Raw genomic sequence first — 21,024 nt, 5'->3', positions numbered from 1 at the left:
GGAGGTCAGCACCTGGAGATGATGTTGCAAACACAAATCCCATATTAGGCTCAAAGAAGTGGCGGATTTTCTTCCACTTTGTCTTTAGTAGTACTACTGTTTTGGGTTTTATTTTCTTCTCAGCATTGTGTTACATGAAATCAACTGCAATGCCTCGCTTAAATTGTCGTCTGCTTTCTGTCCTTGAAGCTAGCAGCTGGATGACTAGATGCCAGCAAGCCTTTGCTGTCCTGCAGCCATTGCGTCCTCAAGCTGTTCTGTCAGGACCATCATTTGAATTTTTCATGCTTATCTATCTGTGTAGCTACTTTTCCCTGAGTAAAATTCAAAATGCTAACCGCATCACAGGAAAGTAATGACTTAGAAATACTGCAATACTTATAAATTCTGATATAATATATTACAGACGTCAGCTGTTGAGTGGTCCTAATTTTCTTTTTCAGATACATGTGTGAAGAGACATCAATGTCTTCACCAAATTCATACCATCCCCGCCCCAACATCATCTCCTTGTAGTGTGGAAGAGATTATTTTTGGACAGGAATTGGTGCTAATATCCTTTCAATTAAAACCCATTCTTTCCATTCAGAATTCTCAGAGGTACAGGAAACTTACTGGGTAGTGCCTTATTTGGATCTCACCTTTTAACAGAGTATTTCCTTTCCATTCTATCATAAGAAAGTAATGTCAAGTCAGTACTGACATTTTACGTATGCATTTAGCCTATTCAGTGAGTCTGCTGGGATGGTGCAACTCCAGCGTGCAACCATCAAAAAAAGCAATCGGCTTTTCCCACTGAGTTAAGAGAACATTTCCCCATCTGCAGGCCCATTCCTCTTAGCATTCTGCTGTTGCACTCAGCATATGTGGGACTTTGCTACCTTCAGTAAGTCACTAGCATGTTTTCTATCAACCGAACTCAACTCCTGATCATCTTTGATGAAAACCTATAAAAGCCTCATTCTATTCAACTATAGATAAACTCTAAACTTTCCATTTTTCAAAGAAAAAAAATGATTCACAAAGGCAAGAAGGTCCACTGTTAATTTCATTTCAATATTTCTAGGTTAGTGATTGTATATATATATTTTTTAGCTGTTACTGTCAAAAGTATAAATTATTGAACATTTGCATTTGGGATATCATTTCACTTCTGTTTTCCAAATTGATTGGCACATGGTAAAAATTAGTCTTTTGCTTTCTCACTACTTTACAATGTTTGCAGAATGTAAATGACTTAAAACTATTATTCATAATCGGAGTGATGCTTTAAAGTTTTCAAGGAAACTTAGATGTATCCTCCTGACTTTCGGCCTTACACTTCTAGAATGTCAGTGTTTTTTCTTATCACATATCTAGGGAGGCGAGTGAGTGTTTTAAAGGGAATACATGTTTTCCTTAGAATGTCAAAATGTCACTAGAACCTATTCCTGTAGGATAGGCTGCCCAATGCCATTCTAGCCAAACGGAGCTTTGACCAAATTGTCTAATTTGACATCATTTTGCATTTTCTCTTTTATGCTAAGCTATGAATAACAATTGGCAGATATCACTCTGTATTTAAAATTCAGTATGTAAAGTTTTCATTTTAAGAAATACTGTTTTGTTTGGTGTGTCTACTCATGTAAAACAAGAGAGACTGTGGGATGATTTGCTCAAATGCAATGTTTGATTCTCTAGGAAACACTGGAGAACCATATCATCTGAACCACAGTGGGTGTGCAGCTTATATTCTGGCTTTCCAATGACATGGAGATTTTCTGTTGGAAACCATGTTCCCAGGAGCCATTGCAGGGCTGGATTAAAGCAGTGGTAGAGAGCAGGGTCTCTGCAGGGGAAGAGTCCTGTCTCTGGTTTGAGTTTGCTCACTTAGCTGGCTTTACCTCTTAGACACATTCTGATTGGTCTCCTTGCCCTTCTCCTGGTCGTCTGGCCTCTGCCATTTCCACGTTTACAGGCCGGAGCCTGTCTGCCTTGATAAGTGCAATCTCCTTTCTTTTTGCCCTCATCCATGTTCCTCACCTTCACAAGATCAGGCCTTTGAAATCCATCAGATTTCATCAGAATGCTACTCTAGCTTCCTTTGATATGTCTGTACCTCAGGGCTGAACCTTTCGTTCGTTTAGTATATTTTACTGCATGCCACTTTCTCAACTGTGCCTTCGTGCCTAAAGTAGCTTTCTGGTAATAAAGAAAAGAGAATTTAGGAAAGATACACGAACCATCTAATAGTTTGATATAGTGAAAAGTGTATTGCCATTGGGCCTTAATTTTGCTTTGAACTACAAAGAACTTTGAAAATTTTAAAGGGATCCATCCATTTCACTTTTCTTGTTTCGTTCTTCAATATGTATGAAGAGTCACTTCTATGCCTAATAGTGGACTAGATCCAGGACCTTTTTTTTTTTTTAAGAGAACATTTACTTTAATACCAACCATCATTAGGAGTTAATAAAATAATGGAAAAGATAAAGAAATGGACAAATGATAATACTATGACCAATCTTAATATTCTGAGGCCTGCCAGAGGGTTGCCTTTCATTAATATGCAGGCTACAGTGGGTCTCTCCTTGTTTCCTCTCTTCCCATTTATTGTTGGTGCTTATGAGCAAGCTGTCATACAGAAAATTATTCTTGATCAGGGATTTACAGGATGATGAAAAATGCCCTGGGGCATCCAAGCATGAAAGGGAAGTCCAGGAAGAAGGAAGCCTGAAAATGCATGGAGAGCAGAGAAGGATGGGTCTGGCTGGGGCAGAGAGAGGGCATTGTAGAAGGCACCTACGCCGGAAGACAAGGACTGCAAGATACCAGGTTTTCCGGTGAAATCTAGCTCATTCCGATCCCTCGAAAATACACAGAATCATTTTGTGACAGTATCATGGGAAATATCACTGAGTATAAGAGGGATGCATTTCTAAGTAGAGCCATTCCTGTCAGTGCCTTGCTGCTGCATGTCCTGAGCAGAATTGTGGAAAAGTATTGTAAGCTATTGAGTGGCAGACACAGAAACATTATAAATGGCTGTGTGTGGACCAGTGTTCTCATTCTGTGGGTTTTTATTCAGTAGCATCCTGTTTTGCTGGCCATGTGGTCAATAGTTGAGTATGTTTTGGGGAACACATGGGAGTTTGAAATGTGGGTGCAAACAATAGGAAGCTGATGAAAAAGAGTGTGTGCTTGGTCAGTGGGAAGATTTGAAACCTTTCATTTGCAACTAACGGAGACTTTGTCTGTCACTTTACTCTTGTACCTGGGCCAATAGCTCATTGCTTCATTTTTCTGTGATGTCTGGTCTTTGGGGATGGATAAAAAGGATACAAAAGTCAATATGTGTATGATGGTGTCCAGAGCATAGAAAACAATTAGGACTGTGAGCTAATGACCTCAGAGTGGGGACTTTCATGATGGCCACAGAAAGAGACATAAGGGATTGTTAACTTAGTTCAAGCCTTGCAGCGCAGGGCCTAAAATGTTCACATCAGTGGATGGGACACAGGTTTATTTTGGTCAAAAATCTATTATTTTAATCCCCCCATCTGAGAGTAAAAAATATTTTCAAGAAAATAAAATGATGTTTTGCATCTAATCTTCTATGTTTTAAAAATAATTCCCTAGGCTATGACTGTTAGAATAACAGTTACCAAAAACACACCCCTGTATTGCATGTTGACACATATAAATCACAGTTATTTTATTTTCAGATGCTATAGCACTCAGTAAAATCATACCATTTTCAAAAACATAAATCAACTTAAAATAAAACTTGTTTATTATAGAACTAATTTTTTATAAATACTCAAAACTATGTTCAATTTAAGAGTTATTGCCCATTTTTTAGGTGTTATTAAAGGAGAAAAGGTAGTGCTTATTTAAACAGTAGTTGTTTTTGAATGAAGTTGTACCTTGCATGGATTTTAATTCTTAATTTTACAAATTACATAGATACCCTGCAGGTACGATGTAGAGCAGCCAAAACTGGAATGGCACTGGGAAAAAGCTTTCGTCTGTGAGGACAAATTGAAATTTGCCACAACTGGTCATCTAGTATTTTAATAATCAATGAAACATTTCTTCGTCTTTCACCTTTAAAAACATCTTCTGTATACAGCCTCTATGTAAGTACTCAGAAGAAAACTGAGATGCTTAATAATCGTGCCGTGACAAGCACAACTTGGTTAGCAAAAATAACAGTCAAACATTTTATTAACAGGTGACCAGGAATGTGAGAAGTAGTTTGAGTAACTAGAACTGATTGGGAAACATGTGGCAGCCAGCTAGTATTTTTTAAAAAATTAGACAACAGTAGTTAATTCGGCTCAGTGAGGCAGGGTGTTAAAAAAAAATACTGTAGAGGTGATTTACACAGTAACTATGAAGTTTTCTTTTTTAACATTTTTATATTTGGGGGTATAGGACAAAACATCAAATACTATTATTTTACAGTAGTTTAAATGACATACTTGAAGCTATCAATACTGTAGAATATGGGTTTCTTTTTTTCTCCCTTTTTTCAGGGTTCTTCACTATCAGTCTTGTAACATTCTAAAAAATTTAACTTACTATCGGTGCATTGAATCTCTTCCTCCCCCAGGTTGTTTACTGTCTCAACACAGCACTTCATGGAATTCTTAGGGCCCCGTTGAATTCAAAGATATAAATCTTGTAAATAACATAAAACTCAGCAAGCAAGTGTATGAGTCCTGACCTTTCCCTGTGGCCTCAGAATCTCAGTTAGATCGGAACTTGCCTTATGGACAGAGGAGTGAAGGGTGTGCTAATGGCCTGATGTTCATTGTCAACCCTCATGCAGGGCTTGATTTCTCTGTTGAGTGACTGCATGATGGGTTTGTAAAATTGCTTGCCATTTGCCTTCTGATTTAGAAGATGTTGGGTATGCTCTGTGGTGCATGAGTAAACAGTGATCATCGAGTAAGTTATTGGAAACCCACCCACTCTGCGCAGGTAATGGCAGTGTGGACAAGCCATGAGTACACTTGATCTTTAAAATCTAACTTCTTTACTTTAGGGGTGTATGTTCTGCTGCATCATTATTTACTAAGAAACAATGAACAGCTCTAGTTCTTTGTAAGATTTGCAAACCATCAGCTTGAGAAGATCTAGGAGTACTTTGTAAAATCCAAGATTCTGGGGCATGGATTTATTTTAACAGACCCTTTATTTGGACGTAACAATTAGTACTTTTCTTTCTATTCCTATGTACCTCTCATATTGAGGGAGATGTTGTTGTGTTATTTCAAAGTAAGTTCCAGACATGTTACTTCATCTCAACGTCCTGCATTACAAAGACATTTTAAACAGCAGCACTAAACTACAGTTTGAAAGCAGTCTCCCAAAGTTTAGTGTGCTGGCAGTCTTGGTTGACATAGATTCTAGAGTTTCTTATTCAGTAAGTCTGAAGCAATGCCCAAGAAGCTGTGGTTCTAACAAGTTCCAGGTGAAAATGATACCCTTGATCTGGAGGTCACACTTGGAGGATCATTGCGGGTCTCTAACTGAGATGCAAATTACTATTTTTGTGAGGAGGCAAAAAATGAAATTTCTCATTCTGTCAATATTTTTCTTTCTGGCATCAGGTTTTCATAATAAAGAAGGGTATCCTATTTTGAATAATAACTTGTGGGTTTTTATTGGCATCTGCTACGTTCTTGTCCTTGATGCATATTAAGTTTATCAGCCAAGGACCAAATAGCTTTGGTGAGAACACTTGGAGATCAAGTACAGTGGGTGAGACTCTTCTGGCAGGTACTTCTCTTAGGGCACGGATGGCAAACCTTTTAGAGTCAAGTGCCCAAACTACAACCCAAAACTCACTTATTCATCAGTGTGCCAGTACTGCAATTAACTTTGATTACTGAGGTTATGGTTTAGAAAAAACAGGTCGTACTTTAACGTCTTTTATCTTAAAAGAAAATAACACATGTGCCGTAGATTGCCAGCGCTGTCCTAGAGCTTGCCGGCCAAGGGCGTTAGAGATGGATCGGGGAGGTTAGGTATGTACTCTCTTGAAACACTTAAGTGGTTTCGCTGCATTAAGACAGGGACTGGAGATGGAAGGGCCTAGTACAATAGTGTATGGTGTGGTCAACATGCAAATTGTCTCCTCCGCGGACTTCCTCCGGGTTGCCACGGTGCATCTGACAGCAAAGTGAGCTGGGAATCGCAGAAGAGTTCGTAAAAAGGAGTGGGTAGATAAATACCTTGAGAGGGGAAGATTCCGGAGAGCCTCTGGCAGCATCTCTCAGGTCCTCCGCAGAACTATTTCCCACAGGCCGGGGTCTCCTGTTCAGCTCTGTGTCCTGTATTGGCTTCCTTCCTTTGTCTGCTTCCCAGTAATCACTGTGTCATTACTTCCAGGGGTTCCGAGCACTACTTTCCAAACTACCAGTTGTATTAGTCAAGTTGTCATAACTATAATGAAATACATGGTGAGAGCTACTTTATAAATAAAAGCAAATCATTGGCTCATAACTTTGGAGATACATGGTGCAAACAGTATGGTGCAGGTTGGCGAGAGGCCACTGTCTAAATCACATGGTGGCAGGGGTACACATGGCTCACTTAATCTGGGTGTCTACTCCCCCTGACCTTACAGAACCGGGGCCATTCATCCTTGGGGATTCCACCCCGGCCTTCCCCTTCATTGCCAACAGGCTCCACCTTGAAGTGCCGCAATGCAATGAAGTTTCCCTGCTCTTAATACTGTTAACGAGACTCTGGGCATTAAATTCCTGGAGGAAAATCACAGAAGCTGCTCTTTCACTGAAAGATCAGTCTCACTGGTGGGTTTACCTGGAGGGTGGAGAGCAGTCAGCTTGTCCCTGCTTAAAGTTGAGGACTGCCGTGAGAATAAGCTGAAAAACCGAGCAACATCTATTCAGTAACCCCCAGGTTCTATATCCTTTGTGAAAGGTGTTTTATACTTTGTAAGGAATGGATGTTCACCGCAGAAGAATTAGACGACTCAAGTAATTGAAATTCAAATGTTTTATCTAGCATCTAGAGATAAATGTTGGAGTAAAAATCATGCACCAACACACCAATCCTCAGCCATGACCCCCAGGGTGACAGAATTGTTAAGAAACAGCACATAAACTGAGAAGAAATTCAGTCGCAGAGTGAATCCTTCTATTTCTTAGAACTTTTGAAGGCTGAGGGCAAGAAACATAGTCACCTTTGACGTGTCTTTTTTTCTCCTATCCTCTGTCATCATATGGCAGGTAACTGCATTATTTTTTTATTATTATTATTTTTGTTTGTTTCTTGAGAGAGGGTCTCACTATGTAGTTGGGACTGACCTGGAACTCACTGTGTAGCCCAGGCTTGTCTCTAACTCACAGCAATCCTCCTGCCTCAGCCTCCTGAGTGCTGAGATTACAGGCGTGCGCCCAGCACTCTGCATTGTGTTCCATTTTACTCCTCCCAAATGGAGGTCTCACTGTAAAAGAAAAATCACAAGGTACCAGATGGAGTCTCTTGTCCTCCCCACTCCCTTTTTTCTAAGTTTATATGAGATAGGAACTGTAAAGGAAAATTCCCAACAAGCAGGTTCCCTCCTGAGAAAGCCCCCTCAGGCTGATTCCTAGGGCCCCTAATTAGGAGGAGGATGAGATGAAGGAGACAAAACCAGACATTAATGAGTGACATCAGTCCTACCGGTTGTTTAGGTCATGCTTTGTTTTTCTGTGATTGTTTTAACCTGGCAGTGTACTATATATTTTTGTTCTTTAGTAGTTATATTTGTATACATATATGTATACATACATATGCATATACACAGTCATCCTTACTATTGGATTGAAAGATTTAATTAAAATTATGATTTACCAAAGTCCTTATTATTGGATACGGATATTTCAATTTTCTCCTACTCCAACGTGTATTCTGCTTTTATATTTACTTACTACTTTGACATTTTCTTTGGTTAATTTGTCTAAGTATAATTAATAGGTCAGGAATAAAATTTTGGTATTTTTTGATGTGTTACCAAGTTCTCTTTTGGCAATGTAGGAATCTGTCCAGGAGCCCCACATCATTCCATCTGAGTCTTTGCTAATCTAGTAGGGAAATTATATTTTCTAAAGCATCTGATATTATTAAGTACTATCTACATCGAATCTTTTATTTGCCTGGTTTATCGTCTCCTTTTAATTTTGTAAACTCCTGGTGTTTTATTTTTCCATTGAGGTTTTGATCTGTTTTTGATATTTTCTGAGTGTTTCAGAAGTAAAATAAGGTATCCTTTTATCTAGGAACTTTTCTTCTGCTTCGCATTTTCTATTTAACATATAAAGCTTTTTTATGTGCCACTTGGATAATTATAGTTTTTATGGACAAATTAAAAATCTGTCTGTCCAGTGAGTCTCTTTCTCCTTGTGAACCCTATGGGCTTCTGTACTTGTTGTCAGAGTCTCTGTGCTGAGTCACCCATCAAAGCCATCACTTCCTTCTGAATGCCTCAGAAATGGGAACGCCTGTTGTAGAAACCCGTGGCGTGGCTGTTGTGAACATGAATGAATTTGTTTTTGAGTTCTACTTAAAAACTGCTCTTTATAGTTACCACGACTTAAAGTTACTAGAGCCCTCAAGAATTTCATGAAGGATTCATCTGAATTTTCTGTAAGATTATCTTCCACAGCTGGAGGCCCTGACCAAGGCTCAGGACTTTGCAGAGCCTGTGACCCATGTCGTCTTGAGCAGTTGACTCTCGTGGGCCAGTAGGGAGACATGGCTCTGCTGGGATGTGAACAGGTAGAGGGGTGGTAAAAGAATTCTGCGTCATGTTTTCTCTTCTTCTAAGTTAGAAAGGCCTCTGCAATGCAAAGCAAGTGAAGAAAAACACGTGGCGATGCCAGGGTGTCTGAAATCGAGTTGCTTAGTAGCAAGATGCTTCTCCACGTACAAAGCCCAGTAACCTCCTGGCCTGCTTTCCTCAGGCGAAGCAACACAGTGGCCTTACGTCCTACATGAAATTTGGCCGTTAAATTACATGCTCCCCGTTAGTCTGTTTGGAGAGAATTTTGCCCCTCTTCTATGTCTTTATTTTAGGTTCACATGCCTTACTCAGGAAGAGTGTAAATGATCCGCCTTGGTATACTGAATAGCTGTTCAGGAATACAAATGATATTTACGAGGAAGTTGGGAGTGTTTTAAATATTGGAAAAATGCTGACTTTGACACATGGAGGATAATGATGCAGAAACAGTGGTTTCTTTGTAAACTCTTTAATGGCAACCATTTTCTAAATCAAAGCAATCCGCACTTCCCCATTTACAGTCTCATCTCCAACTACTACAGTCTCGTAAGAAAGGTTTACTGCACTGCAGCTTGTGCTTTTCTGAATGGTTATCTAGCTCTCTGCAAAGCCAAACCAGTTATATTTTATCTTTTAGAAGCATACAGATGTGAAGAGGTGTGGTGTGTGGTGTGAAGGGCTGGGTCCTTTTGAGCTAAACCATGGTATTGTAAGAAGACACAACATTTACTTGAGAAGTACAAGTCTAAGACACGTGGGCCGATCCCCTCATTATGTTAGTGTTTATCACTCTAGGAATGCATCAGTAGTTATATAAGTGGGTTTGTGTACTTGTGCATAGAAATAACAGGAATTTTAATGTGGCTCTAGTCTATTAAATAAGGGTTGCAGTAATAAATGCCAAAAGGATTCCACACTATGTCTCAATTTTTAATGTTTCAAATATGGCAAGGTTTAATTTATGTATTAACTTCCACATTTGCTAAATCATACACATTTACTGAAAAATGCTTATTTTTCTCCATGTGTGAGCTGAAAAGAATGCGTGTAATGTAATTATATTTGACTGTAGCCAGAGCTGTTTATTTCTTGTAATGGCTGTGTTTGTTCTTGACCTGCTGGGTGTTCATTTAATGAGATTCTTCCAGAGTTTTCCATAAACCCCTTTTCTTGCGTCAGAAGGAAATGTGCATTAACACAAAATAGCAGAAATGTGAGAGAAAAGAGCTTGCAAGAGAAAATATGTCTCTTACCAAGCAAACTTGGGAACAAAGGGTTCCTGTGTATAGTCCTTTTCACAAAGAATTATTTCTAGAGATAAAAATTCTGCTGTAGTCTGCTTTGACTGTGTTCGAAAAATGCACCCCAATGTTAATACACTTCTGATTGCACTTTCAACTTACAGAGGGAGATTTCTTTTATTTAGGAAAGTAATTGTTATCATGTTGTCATCTTCAAGAACATAAAACCTGGGAGGGAGAGGAAATGAAGCTGTGTGCAGAAACACAATATGCCAAGTTTACATCTCTGAGACACTGCTATAAACTTTTATTTTAAATGTTCTGTGTGCTCACAAAAATTGAGAGGATATGAAACACAGGGTTTTTTCTAACCTGAAACACTGAATAAAAACTCATGCGTGAAAGTGCCTAATAAAATGGATAATGTCCAAAGTAAGGAACAGGGATTTTATGTTTGCAATAGAGACATGACGGGAAAAAGAAAGTTAAGAAGCACAGTCATTGCATCAGCAACAGGTAGAAAGATAAAGAAAATGTTCACCTTGTTATGGTTTATATCTAGACGTTTCCCTAAGGCCTCCTTGTCTCACACATGGTGCTTTGGGGAGGGCACTGGATCATGGGGTAATAATCTTCTGATGAGCCTCTGAGTGAATGTGATGTTGAGAGGTACATTCTTGTCTGAGGAGGCAGGTCACTGGGGGTATTGCCTGGGGGTGGTTTATCACCTGCCTTCATCCTTTGGTCTCTCTGTTTCCTGTCCCCCATACCATGAGCTGTTTCTCCTCTGTGCTGCTCCTCTTCCATGCCACCCTGCCTTGGAGCCAGTCAAATATGGCCTGAAACTTCTACAAACTGTGAGTCAAAATAAACCTCCCTCTGTCCTTAAGTTGTGGATGTTTGGCTATTTTCTCCCAATGACAAAGAAAGTACAAGTAATACCTCAGTTTACTAACTTAATTCTTTCCACAGTTCTGGTTGCAAACATATGGGATGAAAATCTAAGCAATACACTGGTAACTAAGGCACACTTTTAACTGCTGCTGGCCTTTGGAATCTGTGAATAGTGTATCCTGACTTCCCTGGTCATGTGCAAGCTTTCTCTGGAGGAATCTTGAGCCATTTTTAGCATTCTTAAATTATTAAAAGAGAAAAAATTTCCCAAGTTCAAAAATCCTTTGCTTTACCTGACACTGTTTTTATTTTGTGTATTTGCCTGAGAAAAAGATAAATAAACTCTAGCTTGGGATAAGTAGGCAAATCTAAGAGTAGAAGCTATATTATGATTATTCAGACTAGCAGAGTATAATAGTGGAATTCTGTAGAATGATCATTTTCTTTGTGTAGAGTTCTATGTTGGGTTAGAGGGAATGAGCAATGACTACTAAAATATATATTTGTGAAGAGAATAATGAGAACTGATTAGGACTACAAAAGCTTTTTTAATGAATATGTTAGAATGGATTAAGACATTGGTGATATATGGGTCTCAAGTTATATTTTTATCTTTAAATACATGAGCTGTTTTTCTTTTTTTTTTTTCAATATATGGCTATACAGACAGTGCATGGACTATATTTGAACAGGCTTAGTTATCAAAATGCAGCAGAAAAGTAACCTAAAAGAGAAGAATTATTATAAACATTTTCAGGAAAAACATACAACCACAAAGTGAAAATAGTGCTGTGTATGTATATTGCCCTTATAGGATGTTTGTATGTGTACGTGTGTATGACTGTGTTTATAGATGTGGGTGCTATCTAGTATATAAGTGTTTCTTTATAAAACCAATAATTTTAGCTCACATGTACAATTTTTGGTACAACAAAAAAATAAAAAAATTGTTTCATGGCATTGAGTAGATAATGAAATCAATTGTTCATTTTGACTGTGGACAGTGGAATGTAATCACTCTAAATAGTAATCATTTTATTAGAACTAGAGTGACGATGGTCATTTGATCACACGTCTTCAGTTCGCTTTCATATACATGCATTTTTTTCTTCTAATGATTGTGCATGTCACATGTTGGCATTCACATCCATGACTTTGTCTCTTTGTGTTTGTTTCTAAAAACTACATCAGATTTCTTTAGAGAAGCACAATATATCAGTCCAGGCCGGACAATTTATACATTAGAGCACAATAGCCATTATTCTTTAGGTTAATGGAAGGTTGGAAAAAGTTGAAGTAAAATTAAGCAAATATAGGAGAAAAATGTTCACCACCATTAAAAGGATAGTGAGGAACCACTGCTTTGGAAAGTGGCTTAAGTCTTGTAATGTAAATGTGGTCAACAGATTACATCAATTGACAAGTTGAAATAATTGTTTCAGTTGGGCCAAAAGTAGATCTGTCCTGACAGATTGAAATGAGGCTGGCCCTGTGAGCAATAAAAGTATAATGGAGCATGAGCCAATACTCTGTCCGAACCATGGCTTTTGTAGTGTGTATATTTATCCATTTCCTTAGAAGATTTATAACCTAACTCCAACTTCTCTTTCCTAATTTGAGAAGAATGTCTCTTATGTGTAGAAGAAATACATGGCCTTCATCAGTCCTTGTAGCCTGTGCACAAGAAAACAGAAAACATTTCCAGTGGGTCCTTTGCTACTTAATCCTTCAATGCCTAGTGATTCCATTTTGAGAATGCCCATAACTAACGCAATGAAACGTGTTCTCTTCATATTCTTGTGCCTTGATTTTTTTTCTCAATAACATGAATTTCATGAAAAAATTCAAAAAAAAATTTAATCTTTGGCACAAATGGGTTCAGACGGGATCTGCTCCGAGAGATGCATCGTATGGTGATTCTGTCCTTGAGTGAACGTCACAGCCCGTACTCATGCAGGCCTGTATGACACAGCTGACTACACACCAAGCACGCTTTGCATAATTTGTTGTTCACAGGCTGCAAATCTGAATAGCATCCTACCATTCTGAGCATCGTAGGCAGTTGTGATTCTGTGGTGCGTTGCTAGTAATGTTCATCATAGCCAGTTTACCCTCTTCCGTGCTGAGAGTCCTCTTCATATACTCCTGTAAAGTTTCTGTTTAAGGCATCGTAATAGTTTTCATTCCCTGTCTTCCTGGTATACTTTGGACTCATTTTCTTGGGTCTGTGATGCTTTTACCTTAGGATTTTGTGGGAAGATGGTTAAAAGGCATCGCTCAGTATTGCTAAACCCCAAACCTATCTTTCTTTGCTAGGCCTACTCCTGTGAGCCTTCATGTGGCCACAAAAAAGAGAGAGTGACTGGGCTGCAGGGTCAGGGCTCTTGTACTTTGGTAATTACTGATTTTTATATGATTCTTAATTTGCCGAACTCGCTAGAATTGGATTGGAATTGATGCTACGTGCTGAGAAGTGACATGAAGGAAGACTAAGGAAATTTACTCCTACCTTCTCCTCACTGGTGTCACCAATTCTGAAAGCACAAATACGTTAAAACTTTTTTGAATTCTCATGTTATTGGGATGTTTTACCAAAACAAAATTGTTGTGTATACACTACCGTGTTTATCAGCTTTTCCACCTCTGGGACAGAGACCAACACCCTCAACTGAAAGGAGTTTAGATTCAGTTTGGCTCACATTTTCAGATGTCTCAGTTCAAGAATCAGTGCAGCTGCATGGCTGGATGGCGTGGTAGAGGTTGTGGAGGAGAAAGCTGTTCAACCCATAGCAGCCAGGGGGCAAAATGTGAAGGGAGGAAACTGAGGAAAAGAATGCACCCTTCTAACACTTGTTCCCCGGTAACTTTCCTCCCAGCGTGGGAACTCAGGGATGGGTTGACCCATTGATAAGCACAGTGTCCTCTGATCCAATGGTGTTCAAAACCCCCACCTCTGGAGAGTTTTGGGAATCATTTTAGATTTCAACCATAAGTCTGTAATTTTTTTTCTTTTTCTTTTTCTTTTTTCCTTACAAAGATACACAAACAAGCTAGGAGCATAAAGCATTGAAGAAAAGAGCAAAACTGAGGTGTAATCTGGAATGGTATAGGCACAGCCAAGGAAGGAGCATGCTCAGTAATGACAACATTCATTGGATAGTGCAGGGTAAGATAAGATGTATGCACCAAGCATGAATTGGTAAGAACAAGTCTGACTTTTTGTTTCTAGTAATCAAAGATATAGAAATCCTAATTTTAGATCAACTGGGGAAAATTAGTGCAGACTCCACTGAGTGAGAAAAGAGATTTTTAAGACTACAAGAAAAATTCCTTAGCAATCAAAATGTCTAGCATTAAAAGTTCTGATAATCTGCCCCCCCAAAAGTTAAGAAGATAGAGGAACAATATTTTTACCTACTGTTACAAGTAAATTTGGAAATAAATTTATCTAAATCATCTAATATAGTTGAAGGAAGTGCATATCCTGAAACAAGTACTTTCATAGTTGAAGTGTACCTTAGAATTTAAAGTTTTTAGCTCAGGCTTTCTACAAGAGACAGCTGAGATATTGGTGATGGAGATCGGTGAATCACACTTGGGGGTGTGTCAGGGTGGATCACAGGCAAGACCTTGAAGTTTGTATCCTGTCCCTCACTGCTTCTTCCTGAGCATGTTAACATAAATATTTTATGAAAAACAACTGTTGTTCAAAAGTTTACTTAAAAAAAGCATTATTTAAAATTTTTTCAAATCCCTTGAAGGTTGGTTTCACAAGACGGCCGATTCTCATGTCTGCTTTTGCTTTCAATCAGTTGGGATATGCTTTTTCTGGTTTCAGTATCAAGGACAGCTGACCACACACTGAGACACACTTGGCAAGGAAAGGAATAACATTTACGGCATTCTTTTCCGTACTACAACCTAACTTCATGGATACGTTTTCCTAAAGTATAGTTGCAAATGGAATCTAAAAGCATGGGGGACACTTTTATACTCTGTCTATTCTATTAGCCTGTAGTTTGTACATATCCTTACCCATACAGTTTTGTATATGAGGCAGTAGTTATAAAATATTGATTCACTGAGTTATGTGTAATTTCAAATGCTGATAAATTTTATACTGCACTAAAATACTTACTTACATTAATATTGCTACTGATTTCATCTGAAAATCCAAGCTTTAAGTTCACAGTGAGAGATGAAAAATTTTGAATATTTAAATGTGCAGTTAAAAGCACAAATGTTGTCATTGGCAGTGAATACTGTCAGTTGTTTTAAAAATTATACCCTGTTTATTTTTGTGGCACTGGTCATTGGACCCGGGGCCTCATGCATGCTAAGCACAGGCTCTGCCATTAGCTTTGCCTGCAGTGCTGTCATTTTTTATTTTAGAGAAAATAGCTATGAAATAGCTCTTATAAGATGTAATTTTAACCTATTCTTTTAATTAAACATTATCCACGAAAAACAAAACAACCCCCCCAAAAAATATCAAAAACTACTTTGTAATTTGATCATATATAACCTTTTCGGTAGGACTGTCACTGTGTGTCCAGTAGACTCTTTCATGTTTGATTTTTGTTATAAAGACATCTTTACAAGTGGAGATTTAATTTTTTTTAAATTATGACTTTGACTGTCATTGTGGATCTCACTTTTTCTCTGCCAGGAAGAGTCTGTGTTGGTGAAGCCTATTTGATTCATGTTAGAATTTGGTGTCATCGTGCAGTTGTGCTAGAACTGTCACCTCCCATGGGTTTTACACCATTGGTGCCACAGCAATGCAGTGAACAGAGCACATAACTTTTTTTTCAGCTTTAATTGAGTTTATTGGTACATTTTAGGGATACAGTACAGTTACATTCATTGTTGGGATCTTGTACCTCTACATGAAGTCTTTTTTGTGTTATGAATAAATTGGTTTTCAATGCCTGGGGCTCTTGAAGGAGTCTGGGATGTCCCAGGGTTCTAGAAATAATAGTTTGAAAACAATTCCCTCAGAAAAACTTGCACTTATGGACCAAAGTATATTTACAAGAATGTTACAGTACCATTAGGTGAGATAGAGAAATACTTGGAAATAACTCAAGTGTCCATTAATTTGAGGATGGATCAGTTGCAGGGAGTCATATAATGGGGTTCTATCATTGGAACATAATGTTAGGTGCAAAACATGAGAAGCTGAAAGATTACAGCAGTCTAATGCCCCTAGTAGAATTGAGGATAGCATCTTTATTCATTTGTGTGTGAACATATAGTGAGCATTTAATAAGCCACGTGTGTAATATGTATTCGTTTAATGAGAGATTTCCTTTCGTTTCACAAATGTGCAAAATTTAAAAATATGTTTAGAGAACATTGAGAGAATAATGAATTCTTTCAACCCCTTTCAGTGTTTAATTTAAAATTTGCTTCTAGCCTTACAATTGACTGGGAAAAATGTCGTTCTTGTCCCAGTTATTATTTTTGGCATAATTGTGTAGTGACATTCAAGTATTCTAGTCTCTCTCTTTCTTCCAAGTCTCAATGGAAGTGAGGTTTACAGTTCATTTAATAAACTGGAGAAATGGAAGACGTTCAATTTAGAAAAATGTACACAAATATGCTATCTTAATGTTTTTGAATTTATTCTGATCTCCAGTCTCTGTGGCCTTGTGTTTCATGGTCGTCAAGTGCTTGCAGGGTGTCGCTGGGTATTTTTTCCTTTTTCAGCAAAATCCTTTATGTTCATTAAGCAGACAATGTTTACGTTTCATTTAATGGGAAAGAAAATATTCTGAATATGAATCTAAAAATGTTATTTTGATTAGACATGTCTGCTGTGTCTGTTATTTCAAGTGAGGATATTTCTTTCTCCTGTCTGTAAACAGCAGAGAGAGAGAGAGAGAGAGAGAGAGAGAGAGAGTTCAGTTAAACTTCATAAGCAACCAAGTTGAAAACAGGAGCATTTGATGCTGAAAATTAGATTCAGAATTCCCCATGTGTGCAAGTACATCTCACAGAGGCCCCACTTCCAAAAAACCTGAGATATGTATCTTTTGGAACACACCGTTGCAAATCTGTTTTTCTTCCTCCTACTTATATTATGTAACTTTTAAAGACTGGAGATCTTTTAAAATCTTACTGGGATTTCAGTAACATTCTTGGTCTGTGAAGCAATGGAAATGTAAAATGTACATATATATTTCAGTTATGTTTTATAAAGGCAGGTAGCATGACCAGTGCTATTGCAATATTTTTAAGTTTCACATTTCCCCATCTGATACTGTTCACCTCTACATTGTAGTCTGGGCTAACCTACCCAGGGTATTCTTAGAGATTGTACAGCCAAAAACCTGCTCTTTTACACATAAATACTAAAAGTTAGTATCACCTGAAGAAGAAAAAATTAATAGTATTCAGTAATCATCACCTGGAAAGGTGAAATATTGCTAAATTCTCCATCTTCAGCCTTTGAGTTGATCGTTAGCCTATTGCCTACTATGGTAAATGGTTTGTGTTTGTTGAATTATAAATAAAGATTTATTTTTTGTTTTCCTTTTTGTTTTTTGAGACAGGGTCTCACTATGTAGTTGAGACTGAACTGGAACTCACTGTACAGCCCAGGTTGGTGTTGAACTCACAGCGATCCTCCTGCCACAGCCTCCTGAATACTGGGGTTACAGTCATGTGCCACCATGCCCGGCTCTTTATTTTTAAAGTGATGTATAAAATTGCATTCTAAAGTATGCATGTGCCATTTTTACTCCTTTCAAGTTTGACTTGAGGGCTTGACCATAACCAGAGCTGGTTTTGCCATGGCTGTGGGGGATGACACGTGCTTACCTTGGTACCCGCTGTCCTGGAGGGCAGGTTATCACTCAGCGCCAGACCAGAAATTCCATTTAGTAAAGAAGAGGTCAGCACATATGCAAAGATGTGTACTTATTTAAGGGCATACTGAAATATTTTTTTACTGTTAGAAAAAATTAAAAAGAGCAACCTAGATATCCAATGTTGGGGTTTTGATATTTGTATAGTTATAGAAAGTCTTTACTACTTCCACTTTGCCAAGACTTACAGTCACTAGATTATCTCTTAATGTTGTGTTAATATAAAGGGCAGAAAAACGTGGTGCTTCCATATTTTTGCTTGCATTTTTATTGTCAATAATTTTAAAATAACATTAAACCATGATTATTTATACTTCCACTAATACCAACCATTTATCATAGTAACCAATAGCCTAGTGGCCTTCTGTAATGCTAAGGAAAGTAAAATTGGTAAGTTTCACCTTTTCAAGTGGTGGGTTTTTTAATGTTAGAAACTTTTCGTTTTGCCATTTACGTTAGCTCATTAAGTAGATGTTAAAATAAGTCTTCAGAACCAAGACCTGTCATGTAAAGGTATAAGATCCCAGTAATGAATGTAACTGTACTGTATACCTAAAATGTACCAATAAACTCAATGAGAAAAAAATAAGTCTTCAGGCCATTTACATTAGGTCATTTACATTAGGTCATTAGGTAGACATTAAAATAAGTCTGTAGTCCAGTAGTTTTGGGCACAGAAGTTTGCTGATTTATAGTGTTAAAATGAACCAATTGATTTAAATTTAAATTATATATATTTGCACACTGAAACAAAACAGGAAAGACAGGCACATAATACTTGTGATCCTACTTGTGAAATTTCCAAGGACTTGTAAATTGTGTTGATTGATCTATATTTTCTCAGGCTTTTCATTGAAATTATTTACTGAAGATAATATTATTTTAAAATTAAAAAGTCAAAACTTTGAAAATTTTATTTTCTGTGGGAAACAAATAATTTTCTTCATTTTTTTATTACACGCAATTTCATTGATTCAAATGTTGCCAGAAAGAAATTTATTAATTATATTTTAGATTTTTTTTGTTTTCTAAAGATTTTTTCAGTGATATTATTACTTAATAATGACAGTTGACCAATATGCTTAATATTCTTTTGCTTTATGTGGAGTACATAACAAATACGTTAAAACAAAATGAATCAACAGAGTAGTCTTCATAAATATGATCCTATATTTTAGTAACTCCTGAAGAAAAATTTGATAAATTCAGTTGTATTTTCAATGTTTTTATGGGAAAATACACCATAACAAAACAATGCAATTGGGAAAATAATTTTTGGAACTTCTGTCACAGCAAATAACAATTTCTAAAAAATAAAAAGACAAAGATCACACAGGAGAAAAATAGTCAAAGCTTCTCAGCCACAGCTCTTAAATAATAAGAAAATTGTAAAATGACCTACCGAAAGTCCAAACAATAAAATCGTTCTGAGGTGTGGTGTGTAGCTTAGTGGTGGAGCTGCTTTCCCAGCATACACAGGGCCCTGCTCCGGCAGAAAAAAACAAAGAAGAAAAACAAAAAACGCTTTACATGTCTGTGGATAACATCAACCATTGCCTTTGGATTATAACTTTGTACATCTCTATGTAGCCAAAATTGACAGTGATTATCTAAATATAAAATGACCATAAATTGACAGTGATTATCTGCGTATAAATACATTTTTCCTTTCTCCTTGAACTTTCACATTGGCGGCATACTGGTTCATGACGTCTGCATGTCAGAGGTAATTCAACACAGTGCCACTGAGTAGGAACCAAGATTACAGGCATCCTAAAGTTTGCCAGTAATACTCTGGTTCCATATAGAGTAGTATACATAATCCTAAAGAAGAGTGAGATGAATAAAGTGAGCAGGATAAAATGAATGTGAGATGTGTGTATTAATATTGGAAAATCTCAAATATACTAGCAAATGGAAAGTTCAAAACACTTTATAATGATTGTCTGCAAAGCCATAAAATGGCACACAGGTATACATCCACACACATATGTTAAAATGTACATATGAAATGTGCACATATAAACATGACGAGAAAGCATACATGGTTTCCTTTTTTATTGAATATAATATTGCTAGAAATATATACAGGAAAATGATAATATGTGTTGCTCCTGGGAAGAGTGTCAAGAGGCTGGAAATGAGGTAGGTATGCTCACTCTGTGCACTGACGAAACTTGGAGTTTGAATAATGTAAATACCTTACTTAGTCTGAAAGTAAAATAAATGTTTAAAATACATTATGAATAACATCTCGTATGACTACCACAATAACTTGATTTGGGTATGGTCAGTAGTCGTTTGAGTGGGAATTTGTACTGAACACGGGAAAATATTGGAATTACAGAGTACTACTATTTGTTTCCTGTCTTACACTCTTCGTCTGGTGCTCTACTGCAAAACAGGATGAAGTAAGTTGATTATGACTTTCAACATCAGTGTGTCGTTCTTTTTTTCGCCCTCGCCTTTATTCCTCAATCTTCTCAGCAAAGCGGACAATGTGCTCACATGTGACACACAGTCCTTGAAACAGTGCTGGTAGGAAGTTTTATGAATTTATGATATCCTTGTTAGTAAACACGTAAAGTTAGCAAAAGTTAAAGATATTAACAGATGCTGTGAGTGCAAATTGAGCTGTTCTATATGCACGTGTTTTGCAGGTATCTGAGTTTTCCTGGCCTAAGAAATGAGGCTTAATTTACTTCATTTTGACTATTCTGTATATTATCTATCCTCCCTGACCTGTTAGCTCTGCCTTTGCTAGGATACCCTTTCTGAGATGTGAGAGGTTTTCTTAAAATCAGAAAAAAATTTCTTAAGATGTGGCCTTGCTTTTTTAGTTCTCTTATAATTTTGCCCCAATTACTTCTTGTTATATAACACACTGCTTCAAAGCTTAGTGATTTAAAATAACATTTTATGCAACCCATGACATTCTCCATAGGGATGTTGGAAAGGGCCAGCTTGGTTGTTTGTCTTTGATTCTTACCTGAGGATGGAAGATTCCCTCCACGATGCCTCTTTCCTCATTGTGTAGCGCCTCACCTCCCTGGGGCTTCTCTCTGCACAGGGCAGCAGGTGATCCTGTCCTGCCTTTGCCTGCGGCTTGGACTTCCCACCACGTGGTGCTGTCGAGGTGGTCACATCTGCCATAGGAAGCGGTTTCCAGTGAGTGTTCTGAGATGTGATGTGAGAGCTTTGGTCTCTGTAGGACTTGGCTGGAACACCAGAGCCGAGTCAC

Source organism: Fukomys damarensis, unplaced genomic scaffold (genome assembly GCF_012274545.1).
Source record: "Fukomys damarensis isolate Sample0158 unplaced genomic scaffold, DMR_v1.0_HiC HiC_scaffold_18, whole genome shotgun sequence".
Taxonomy (NCBI): Eukaryota; Metazoa; Chordata; class Mammalia; order Rodentia; family Bathyergidae; genus Fukomys; species Fukomys damarensis.
This window is presented reverse-complemented; position numbering follows the sequence as displayed.